This window comes from Nuphar pumila, chromosome 5 (assembly GCF_984573655.1).
Source record: "Nuphar pumila chromosome 5, dmNupPumi1.hap1.1, whole genome shotgun sequence".
Taxonomy (NCBI): domain Eukaryota; kingdom Viridiplantae; phylum Streptophyta; class Magnoliopsida; order Nymphaeales; family Nymphaeaceae; genus Nuphar; species Nuphar pumila.
This window is the reverse complement of record NC_143253.1, coordinates 25079442-25091765: the sequence shown is the minus strand read 5'-3', so window position 1 is coordinate 25091765 and position 12324 is coordinate 25079442. Positions and strand designations below refer to the sequence as shown.

At 43.8% G+C, this 12324-nt stretch overlaps 1 pseudogene; it reads left to right on the top strand.

Moving 5' to 3' along the window:
• The first annotated feature begins 1374 nt into the window (after positions 1 to 1374).
• Positions 1375 to 2697, top strand: LOC149837162 (putative aspartic proteinase GIP2 pseudogene; annotated as a pseudogene).
• Positions 2698 to 12324: the final 9627 nt, after the last annotated feature.

Below are 12324 nucleotides of genomic sequence, written 5' to 3'. Positions count from 1 at the left end.
CCCTCAATGGGCCCAGCCTCCAAAGCTAGCCTCGGGTGGGGTCACCGACACCCAAGCCCCCTAGTTAAAGACACCCGCACACCATTAACGTAACATCTTTCAATCAGGTTGAGGACTAGATCTCGGTTTTAGTCAATGTGGTCCTGGTCAAGATTTAACTCTTGAAACTAAGGGAGGCGGGCCCAACCAGCCAAATCAGCTCCACTAATCTCCAAACTCATCCCCATCTCTTCAAACCTCAGGTGTGGGCATCGGGCCAGCCTGGCCTGACCTAGAGCTCCGCTCGTAGGGCTTTAAGTGCAGCTCGACCCGTTTACTACTGAGTCAGGTTTGAGCTCGGTTCTTAATGGGCTCGAGTTTGAAGAGAAACCCATGGCCCGACTCATTAGCCCAACGGGCTAAAGTGAAGCGGGTCGGGTTCGAAGAGCATGAACCAAATTCATTTGAAATAGTAATAATTAACAAGTTTTCAACTTCTCATGTTACCAACTAATTATCTTTCTAGTTTTCATAAAATTAATATAATTAATTAAGTAAATAGTAATAGTTATCAAGTTAATATGCAATAATTATATTTTTAAATTTTTATATTATTAAATAAATAATAAATAACTCAGGCCCATTGGGCTTTTTCGGGCTTGGCCCACATATATAACGGGCAGGGTTTTGGCCTGGTACCTAATGAGCACGGGCCAAAAAATAATCTTGATCCAAACCCAACCCATGGTGGCCCGTTGCCCACCCTACTCATAGGTATTTCATTGAGGCAGGTAGTTTTGATCAAATCAGACACCATAGATGTAATCTATCGACATTTAAAACGCCGAAATCTGACTTGTGTGTGCATGATTTTTGGCAATTCCACAATCAACCATTGACAAAACACAGAATCTTGTAATTTCAAAAATCCTATTTTCAGTTGAAAATACAAACGGCGGGACGATTCTTATTAAATCAACAATACTGAATCCATCGATAGAGTGAGTCAGACTTGATAAGAAACAATTTGCTTCATAAGATTTAAGAAATGTATGAAGATAGGGGATGGCATAAGGGACGATTGGAACCGAACTGACAACCAGCACTAAGTTTCAATTGTAGGTTCTGAACCTTTCGTGCTTAGTCATAAGGGTAACTTGTCCTATTAGGACAGGGAAAGTAGGTTCTAACCCTTGTGTGCATAAAGTCATAAGGGTAACTTGTCTTAGTAGGCGCTAGGAGACGAGGAAAGGGGTTTGACTTCAAAAGCACACAAACTCGACCTTCCGGGCATAGTTGTATAACTGAATACCTCCCAGCTATATCTGTCCAAAAAAATGCTTGGTTTGAAACTCAGAAACCTTTCACCACCACCTTGCCTGAAGAGAAGTGATGATGTCTCCCACCCCTCTCCTCCTCCTCTTATGGGCCTTCCTCACCCTCCACTCAGCCACCGGCGCCGACCTCCGAGTGCGGCCACCACCGGCCCTCATTGCCAACGTGACCAAAGACTTCCCCACCCTCCAATACGTCCTCCATGTCTCCCAAATGACCCCTCTCAAACCCCAAAACCTTGTTCTGGACCTAGGTGCCTCATTCCTCTGGACCGACTGCTATCGCCACTACCGCTCCTCCTCCTACGCCAACATCCCTTGCTCCTCACCCCTCTGTGCCGCCGCCAACTACCATGCATGCGGATACTGCTACAACCCGCCGGGGCCTGACTGTGCCAACGACACCTGCAATCTCTTCCCGGAGAATCCCATCTCCGGGAAATTCGATCTCCGCAACGCCATGACTGACATAATTGCACTCTCTGCCACCGATGGCCGGAATCTGGGCCGAGCCGTCTCCATGCCAAGCTTCTTGTTCTCCTGTGCTCTTCCCCAGCTCCTCGACGGGCTCGCAAAGTTTGCCGCCGGAATGGCCGCGTTCGGCCGGACCAACGTTTCGTTGCCGGTGCAACTTGCCGATTATTTCAACTATCCAAGGAAATTCTCCATTTGCTTGTCCCCCTCCCCGCGGAGCTCAGGCGTCGTCTTCATCGGGAACCCGCCGGCCTACTCCTTTCTTCCCGACGTCGATGCCTCCAGACTTTTAGCATACGCACCATTGATCGTTAATCCGTTCGGAAGTACCATGATTACTTACGCTAACCAGCCTTCAAGCGGGTACTTTATCAACATGGTCGCTATCAAAGTGAACGAGAAAGAGATCCCGGCGAATGCTACGCTCCTTAAGATGGACAAAGATGGACATGGTGGTGCAAAATTCAGCACGGTGGTTGCTTACACGACGCTGGAGAGCTCCATTTACAGGGATCTAGAGGATGCGTTTGCACGCGAAGCAGCGGCTATGAAGATTGCTAGAGTGGCTGCCACGAAGCCGTTCTCGGCATGCTTTAGCACAAGCAATGTCGCGAGCACGAGAGTTGGATCAGCGGTGCCCGAGATCGATCTGGTTTTGGACGGAGAAGGTGTGGTGTGGAGGATCTTGGGTGCAAATTCTATGGTGCAGGTGAGTGATGAAGTCATGTGCTTGGGATTTCTTGATGGTGGTCTGAACCTAAGGACTCCCATAGTCATAGGCGGGCACCAACTGGAAGATAATCTATTGGAGTTTGATCTTGTTGCTTCGAGAGTAGGCTTCACTTCTTCCTTGTTGTTTCATCAAACTACATGTGGAAACTTCAATTTCACCTTTGATTCAGGGTTCTAGCGCCTATGCCCACTTGGGTCTTGTTTGGATGATGTACCTTACGTTACTACGAGGCATGCTTCCTAGCAATAAATGAATAAAAATTGAGAAAATCAGCAATTGATCTCTGTTTGATCCGAAGCAGGTTATATGTTCCCCCCGAACAGGGCAGTTAGCTACATCTCATGATCAGGGGTCCCAAAGAGCACCACGTATGTAAGCATGTGCGTCTCGTATCCCCATGTTTGTCAGCATTAATTAGCGTTGGAGTTTGATGCGATTGCAAAGACTTAAGTACCCTCTCCTCCATTGGTGCAAAAAAAAAATGACGGTTTTTGAAAAGGAGTGGTTGTAAAGACTTAAGTGCCCCGAGGATGATTATTTAAGACCCAGTCTCTGCACTACAGGATTATCCGAGAAAGATATCTCCCCTGGAGGAGGCCATGAACATCAACCCTTTCACACTCTCTCCCTTCTATTTCTGCTTCTATGCACATCCAACAGAAGATCTTACATTGCTCCATCAAGCACCGACTGGCCTGCACATTTACTGTTGTGGAGCCTGATTCAGAGTTTTTACCCTTACAGGAGGAGGGTCTGGGGGCTCCTCTCAGTGTGGGTAGCATCATTCAACTTGAAGAGTTATGGAGTCTGATGCAGAGCTTTTACCCTTACAGAAGGGGGGTCTGAGGGCTCCTCCCAGCGTGTTCATGGCCTTTTGCTCTTACAGGATGCTACCCGTTCGGGCTCATTAACCATCTCTCGCTCTCTCTCCCTTCTATTTCTGCTTCTGTGCACATCCATCACAAGATCCTATATTGCTCCATCAAGCACCGACTGACCTGCACATTGACTGTTGTGGGTCCTTACTGATGAGCTGCCTCTAAATTTATTCGACTCTGGGTCCTTAGTGCACTTGAAGTTGAGTCGTTGTATTTTTTGTTATTCGGTGGGTGGTGAGGCCCTCCTCTACTCTCTCAAGATTCTTAGCTTGCGCAATCTTTCTTTTGATGATTGTGGTTGTAATGTATCGTTGAAGTTAAAATGGGGAATGAAATGACAATAGAAATCGCTGAAAATTTACAGAAATAAATGCCCTCCTTCTAGAAAACTGAATCGTCGGTTCGTGAAAATGACAAAACTGCCCTCCATCAATATCGCGGGAAAACGTTCCGCAGGTGGTTGTAATGTATCGTTGAAGTTAAAATGGGGAATGAAATGATAATAGAAATCGCTGAAAATTTACAGAAATAAATGCCCTCCTTCTAGAAAACTGAATCGTCGGTTCCTCTTCCTCGGACGGACATAAATGCCCTCCTTCTAGAAAACTGAATCGTCGGTTCGTGAAAATGACAAAACTGCCCTCCATCGATATCGCGGGAAAACGTTCCGCAGGTGGTTGTAATGTATCGTTGAAGTTAAAATGGGGAATGAAATGACAATAGAAATCACTGAAAATTTACAAAAATAAATGCCCTCCTTCTAGAAAACTGAATCGTCGGTTCCTCTTCCTCGGACGGACATAAATGCCCTCCTTATAGAAAACTGAATCGTCGGTTCGTGAAAATGACAAAACTGCCCTCCATCGATATCGCGGGAAAATGTTCCGCAGGTGGTTGTAATGTATCGTTGAAGTTAAAATAGGGAATGAAATGACAATAAAAATCGCTGAAAATTTACAGAAATAAATGCCCTCCTTCTAGAAAACTGAATCGTCGGTTCCTCTTCCTCGGACAGACATAAATGCCCTCCTTCTAGAAAACTGAATCGTCGGTTCATGAAAATGACAAAACTGCCCTCCATCGATATCGCGGGAAAACGTTCCGCAGGTGGTTGCGTATGTAGCAAGCGTTATGTTGTATGATACAAATAGTTCAAAAAAATCCTTTCTCGCTCTAAGCACTCTACCGGAGATTCTTTGCTTTCATCTCGAGTTGCCGGAGCATCCTTTCCTTTTTACCAGAGCATCTGTTTCCGTCTTACGCGCAGTCGCAACATCGTTGCCACCTTCTGTTGCGTATTAGTTGTTACTGTTGCTTACTCTACAGTTGGAATATCCAAATTCCCATCGTTTCGGTGAGTTTCGTGTAAGTTTTCTTTCTTCAATCTGAAGATTGGTTCTTATACAAGGATTTGTATTATGAACCCAAATATTCCGACGATTTCTAATGATGATGATCGTGTATTGTGTTGTGCAGGTTAGCAATGTCTGCGCCTCATCAGATTAGAGATACCCCGTCGTTCTATGGGTTGTCTATTAGAGAAGTGATCTGCCAGTCCCATCTATCTAAAGTTTTTGAAAGATACCAAAATATACTTAAGATTGAGAACGATGAAAACAGGGAAAAAGCCTTGGAATCGTATTTTGCGGAGGATTATCCATCAGATATCGAGGCTGCGGACCAAAGGAAGAACTCTGAAGAACGAAAGATGCAGAACAAGGATGACGAAGAGAAGGCAAAGGCCAGAAATATTGATGAGAATATAAATAGAAGGCAGATGATTAACGCACAGCAGATGGAAAAGAGGAAGAAGAAGGCAGAGGAGTGGGAAAGGGATGTTAGCAATATGATGGCGGAGGCTCATAGGAGAAACTTGGAGAGTAGAGCAATGCGACACAAGGCAAGACTACTGAATGAGGCGGAGGAGAGGCGAAGGCAAATGGATAAGAAGGAGGAAGAGAAGGAACAGAATATTCCTCAGTTTGAGGAAGAAAAGGAAAGGCGAAGGAGGGAGTTGGAGTTCGAGGAAGCTAAGGAAATGAAAAGGCAGCAGAAGAAGAATGAGGAAAAGAAGGAAAGGCAACGGAAGGAGAAGGAGAAGGAGGTAGAGAAGGAAAGAGAAAGGAAGAAGCAGGAGGAAGAATTGCAGGAAAGAAGGAAACAACAACTGCAAGAGAAAGAAAGGCGACGGAAGGAGAAGGAGGAAGAAAAGGAAAGGGAAAGAAAGAAGCAGGTGGAAGAACTGCGGCAAAGAAGAAAACAAGAAATCGAAGAGAAAGAAAGGCGGCTGAAGGAGAAGGAGGAGGAAGAAAAGGAAAGGGAAAGGAAGAAGCAGGAGGAAGAAAAGGAAAGGGAAAGGAAGAAGCAGGAGGAAGAAAAGGAAAGAGAGAGACAAAGGAAGCAGAAGGAGGAGGAGATAAAGGAGAGAGAAAGGAAGGAGAAGGAGGAGGATGCGAAAAAGGAGAGAGAAAGGATGCAGGAGGAGAAAAGGGAGAGAGAAAGGAAGGAGAAGGAGGAGAAAAGGCAGAGAGAAAGGAAGCAGAAGGAGGAGGAGGAGAAAAGGGAGAGAGAAAGGAAGGAGAAGGAGGAGGAGAAAAGGGAGAGAGAAAGGAAACAGAAGGAGGAGGAGGAGAAAAGGGAGAGAGAAAGGAAGAAGAAGGAGGAGGAGGAGAAAAAGGAGAGAGAAAGGAAGGAGAAGGAGGAGGAGAAACGCGAGAGAGAAAGGAATCAGAAGGAGCAGGCGGAAAAGGAGAGAGAAAGGAAGGAGAAGGAGGAGGAGAAACGCGAGAGAGAAAGGAATCAGAAGGAGCAGGCGGAAAAGGAGAGAGAAATGAAGCAGAAGGAGGAGGAGGAGAATAGGGACAAAGAAAGGAAGCAGAAGGAGGATGAGAAAAGGAAGGCGAGAGAAAGGCATGCGACGGTGGAGCCGGTAGAGATGGAGATTGAAAGGCAGTTGGAGGCAGTGGACCCACCAGAAAGTCCCAGGTTGGAGGGAGAACAGCAGAAAATAGCGACCAAGGTAAATATATCCGTCCTGTCTGCGAAGATTTAATAATATGTTTAGCGATTTTGGTATAGCGATTACTGTGTTAGGTATTGATATTTATAGCGATTACTGCAATAGTATGTCTGCAACCAATATTATTTATAGCGGTTAGTAGAATAGTATTTATAAGTACAAATGGAAGTAATTTATAATTTGTAGGAATAATATGTTATTTTGTGTTACAGGGAGGTCACAGGAGAAGTAGAGCACCAGGTGAAAAGCTCGAAGGTCGCTGTCAATGGCCTGTAGTTCTGTCTTGATATGGTCAACTGAGTGTATATCAGAAGGACCGACTACGAAATATGCACTTCGGTGGCCTTTTGGACCAGCAATATTTTGAAACTTGCTGGAATACCATGACTCACCAGGTAAATAAGTGGAATGATAAGACTAACACATTCCAGTTTGATTCTTTTGAGATCACCATGACTCTAGAAGATGTGGCGAGGATCACTGGCCTTAAGTGCGATGGCAGTGCTGTCCTATTACGGCATTCAAACTATAACGCAAGGGAAAACTGCACTGCCCTTCTAGGAATGTCGATGGACGAATGAAGTCAATGTATTTCTGGTGGAAGCAATTCCACATCAATGAAGGTCTCAGTTTTTCGTAATAAATGGGAAGGCCACTCCGCTACTTGTGTATCTGAAATAGCTGACCAAGAGTTGCGCGACTTCCTTCTATATTTTTTTGCTCTTACATTATTTTCCAATTGTTCTGGTTCGAGAATAAGTTCCATGTGGCTGCAGTACCTGGCAGACTTAGACGAAGTCGACAACTATGCCTGGGGTGCCGCTATGCTCGCACACCTGTACAGTCAACTCCACCGTGCGAGTAATGGTACGAAAATAGTTGGCAGATTTTGGCCATTTGTTCAGGTATTTGTTGATTACATACTTAGTATTTGTAGACAAATCTCATTGCAGTCTGTGGCGTTGCTAATAATATTTTTTTTGTTAGGCCTGGGCGTTGGAACATATTATCCCATTGCGTCCACGGTGTGGCCCTTCGATTTGTGGTTTTCCAAAGATCGGTCGCTGGGCCAGAATAAACATCGCAGTTTATAATGCTAAGTCCATTTTAGATGGGCTGCAATTAAACGAGGTAAACGTTCTAAAATTGTTTACAATCGCGTCAGCATTTACCATTGAGTATTATAAATCGTTGTAATGTTCAGCATTCTTAAGTATACATCACTGCAGGATTGTCTTCCGTAGTGCATATCGTTGTTGCCATATCATGCGTAAATAAATTTTAATATATTTGTCATTCGTTATTAAAAAGAATTACCAATGTACAGGTTTTGTGGAGACCTTATGGAGATGGGAGCGATAATGAAGACATTGTTGCGGAGGCTGCCAGATTGTCTGACCGCGATTTGTGGCTATTCTGCAATTTTAAAGCTGAGTTGCAGCAAGGTAGTCGAGTTCTCCTACAATCTGGCTTGGGGCAGTCTATCCCAAATAAGCCTTTGGAGGTGAGAAGAAAGATGAATATTGGTGGGGGCAGGCACGTGAATTGGAGCGATCGCTACATGGACGAATTATTAAATTGGAACTCAAGTGGTTTCCCTACCGTACCGTATGATCATGAAGGACGACAATTTGATCCCTTCTATTTCGAAAGCTATTGGGAACCAATGCGGCGAAATCGGAAGATTGAGAAAATTGTCAACCCATGCCTCCCAACTGTCCCTTCTCATGTTGTAGCCCAGCCTCTACAACCAAAACGTCGTCTCACTCTGGTTAATACGACTAGTCCATCAGTAACAAATCACGAGGAAGACCGAACACTTGCTCCAAAAGAGAAGACTGTCTCTGCCGCAAGGTTCGAACTTATTGAGAGGGAGAATAAGAAATTAAGGACAGAAGTAAGCACTATGGGCATTCAATTGAATGCAGTGGTGGACATGATGACCAGTCTTCTTAGGCAAGGTTTCGCAACGAAGAGGCCACCCAGGATAGACAGTCCACCAATAAAAAGTGAGAGACAAGTCTATGAAATTTCATCAGATTCATCCAGTGACTCGGAATAAATCCTAGATTTTCATTTTTATCACGCTATACATTTGTTGTAATTGTATAATGAGTTGCGGTAACATGAAATTCTTTTACTGTTTAATTCTTTATTATTACATCTTTCCGACTTTGGGTCTCGGTAATAAATAAACTTTAAACGAAAATAGATGTTTCTTCAGAAATCGTGGCATTGCCTAACCTCTTTGGCATCGCTAAGATATAGCATTTCTGTTTAGCAATCGCTGTATTTGTCTTCGCCTCGAAAGAATAGCGCACAAAGTATTGGCAATCTAAGCCATGAACAATAATTTAACGAGTTCTGACGGCACAAAGGTTTGTATCCATATACGATAATCGTGAAAAGGTATTTGTGTTAAATAATCAATAGATAAGGAAAGGATTTGTTGTCATCGCTGGATACTTCGTGCTTTGAGTCAGAGAGCAATCTGTGGCATCGCAGCATAGTGATTTGTGGGTATTGTTCGAATGTCAAATCACACGTGGAAAACGTATTTTTGAATATTTAAAACTTAATGAGCGGCATGGAAAGACGTATTTTTGAATACTTCGAACGCAAGCATTTAATTTGTCGGCGGTTATCAAAAAAAGGCGGCATGCGAAAAGCCGTATTTATATTTTTTTTAAACGCAATCAATTAATTAACTTCGTGCTTTGAGTCGGAGAGCGATCTGTGGCATCGCAGCATAGTGATTTGTGGGTATTGTTCGAATGTCTAATCACATGTGGAAACCGTATTTTTGAATATTTAAAACTTAATGAGCGACATGGAAAGACGTATTTTTGAATACTTCGAACACAAGCATTTAATTTGGCGGCGGTTATAAAAAAAAGGCGGCATGCGAAAAGCCGTATTTATATTTTTTTTAAACGCAATCAATTAATTAGCGAGCTGTTTTCAAAAAATGGCTGCATGTTAAAGGACTTTACCTTTGTAGGTGAGGACGGCGTTTCAGTATCTCCGTTGCAAAGGTGCCATCGATATCTCCGTCCAGGCATGGCGCCGAAGAAGGGGACAATCGGAGCAGTACGACCAGCCATGGCGGACAAGAAGAGGACGAGTGGAGCAATACGACCCGGCACGATGCCAAAGACGATGGGAGCACTACGACCGGGCACGGCGGCAACGGAGAGGACGATGGTAGCAAAACGACCAGGCATGGCGCCAGAGGAGTGGATGAGGGGAGAAAAACGACCAGGCACGGAGCAAACGAATAGGAGGATGAGAGCTAAACGACCAGGCACGTTGCCAATGGAGTGGACGATGGGAGCAAAACGGCCATGCACGACTCTGAACAAGAAGACAACCACATCCACAGTACGAGGACTAGCTTTTAAGAGGTATATTTTTTGAAACGCCTGAGCGATTTAGTGAACATTTGGCTTTTTATGTCGTATTTGGACTAGTGTTGTTTACTGTAGACAATAATTTCAATGTCCAATCCTGAATACCACGCTCATGGTGCACTCAGTGCAACATCCACAGTCTCGGGTGGGCGGCAACGCCCTGACAAGTTCGTAGATGACATTGAACAAATGCAAGATGAATTTGCAGATGGGAACACTATCAGTAATTTTGTAAGTATTTGTCCACTATCAATTTCTAGGTCATCGGTTTGCATGTTCTGAAGTTTGTAACTTTGTGCAACCAGACAATGTATGATTTTGTCAATTACATTCAGAGCAACCCAACGAGCAATACAATACGCATCATCAGCCCGTATTTCATGGTATGTCTGTGCCGCTGTTGTTCTGTTTGCTTTCATGACGTACTCACGTTTCTTGGTGGTTAAACCTTGCTATTTCGTGCAACAGATGTACGTCCGGCGAAAGCCATACAGCATAGGATTCGAAGATGCACTACCTTGTTGGAACAACGATGATGAGTGCATAGACATTTCGAAATTTGGAAAGGTAAGTGAACAAACCTCTTATCCAAGGTTTATTCGTAACATCCCCATCACGATAAGTCTCTGGAACGAAAAATGATTTTATCGATTCGCAGATTTTACTTCCTACACTCTGGCAACATCCAGACCATTGGGTCCTATACGAGATGAATTTTCAGCTAAAACAACTATGGTGCAACAACTCATTGGACTGCCACAATGGCGTAGAACGCGATGCTATGCATTTGGTAAGCTTGTACCCAAAGGTGAAGTAGCTATTCGAGGTGGACCGGACTGTAATATATTATCCCTTTTTCACAGGCGGGATTCCTTAACGGGCAAATGGGTGTCGACATTGGTGAGTGGATGTTGCTCTGTGCTGACGATGTTCCGTTACAAAGTAATGGGGTCGATTGTGGCATATTCGTAATGAAGCATATTGAAGCAATATACAATGGAGAAGAACCTTGTTTCCACGTTGTATGAGCTTCGTATCCGATGTTATTGGGTATTCCTGTTATATATTGGTTTCACATTACCTATTTTGTTGCAGGAACATATGTCGGTAATACGCGATGAAATATGCAGAAAATTGATTGAGTTTAAAACGAACGGCAGACAGAATAGTATAAAGTGAAACCTATCGATTGCTCTGTCTGTACAACCTAACGAGGCCCTCCATCACCGTTCTCTCCGTCCTCCTCGACAGCAACCCAGTCGGTGCAGTCGCGCTGAGGGTGGCCAGCAGGAGCTCCGCCAAGTCCTCTTCCTCTCCCTAACGAGGTCTAAGCGGATTTGTCGTTCCGGTGACGGGTGTTCATCTCGTTCCGTTGACGGGTGTTCTATGAAAAGTAAATTGTATTCAGAAATAGTTTTGTGTTGTATACGCATAACCAATGTTGTTAAAGTTGTTCTTAAGCAATGAAGAATACTGTACGGCGAAAGATATTTCTAAATATCGCATTACGTGAACTTATCAATAAGAAAGGTTTGTTCTTAGAAATCGCTGTATTGATGAACCGACGGTAATGTACACCTAAGGCGATTTCTTTAGACATACTTGTGGATTTATTTGAGACCCAAAGATTCAGTCCAATCGCATTGACTACCATTCAGAATAGCCCTCTGGCATGACATTGTTTTCATTAATGCGGAGTGCTTTTTTATTTAAGATTTGCTTTTGGTTTAATGAAACTGACGTATATACTCAAAAACTGACGGAGGGTGATAGGACGTTTCATTAATATTTGAATGACACAACACACAGTTCCACTTTGCTTCGCGAATAAGAAACCGACATAATCGACAATTCCTGCATACACGACTTATTCTTGAATCGAGTGCATAGGCGGCTTCGACGCAGTTGTCGTATCCGTCTATACCTTTTTCATAGGTCTGTAAGATCATAATTGAAGAAACCGTCGTTTAAAATTCAAGCAATTTTCAAATGCTGGCACAGGTTTTCATGGTCGTAGCAGTGTAGTTTGACGTTAGACCACCAAGCGTATCGCTTTGTACTATTCGTAAAATACGAACGCGACATTAAAGCGATGTTTAAGCATACAACATTTCATAGCGATGTTGAATATTATCATTTCGAACATTAGAAGTCTTTGTTCATTGCACACATCGCAGTCTCACCCTACGACTGTCAATCACGCGGGTTGAGCGCACATCTTTTATCAATTACAAGCCTTTTAGATCCTCGCCTCCGTCAGTTTCTCCTCCGAAATTAAAAAGGACGTCAACTTTTTGCAAAGTTCTTCGCGGAATCCGGGTATATCAACCTACAAAAACAGATTGTAAACTAGAAGCAATAGACATGCCCTTAATTCCCAATAACAGAGGCCAAGGAATGGCATACAGCGTCGAAACAGGGTTCTGCACCATTGTATATCGCTTCAATGTACTTCATTACAAATATGCCGCAATCAACGCCATTATCTTGTAAAGGA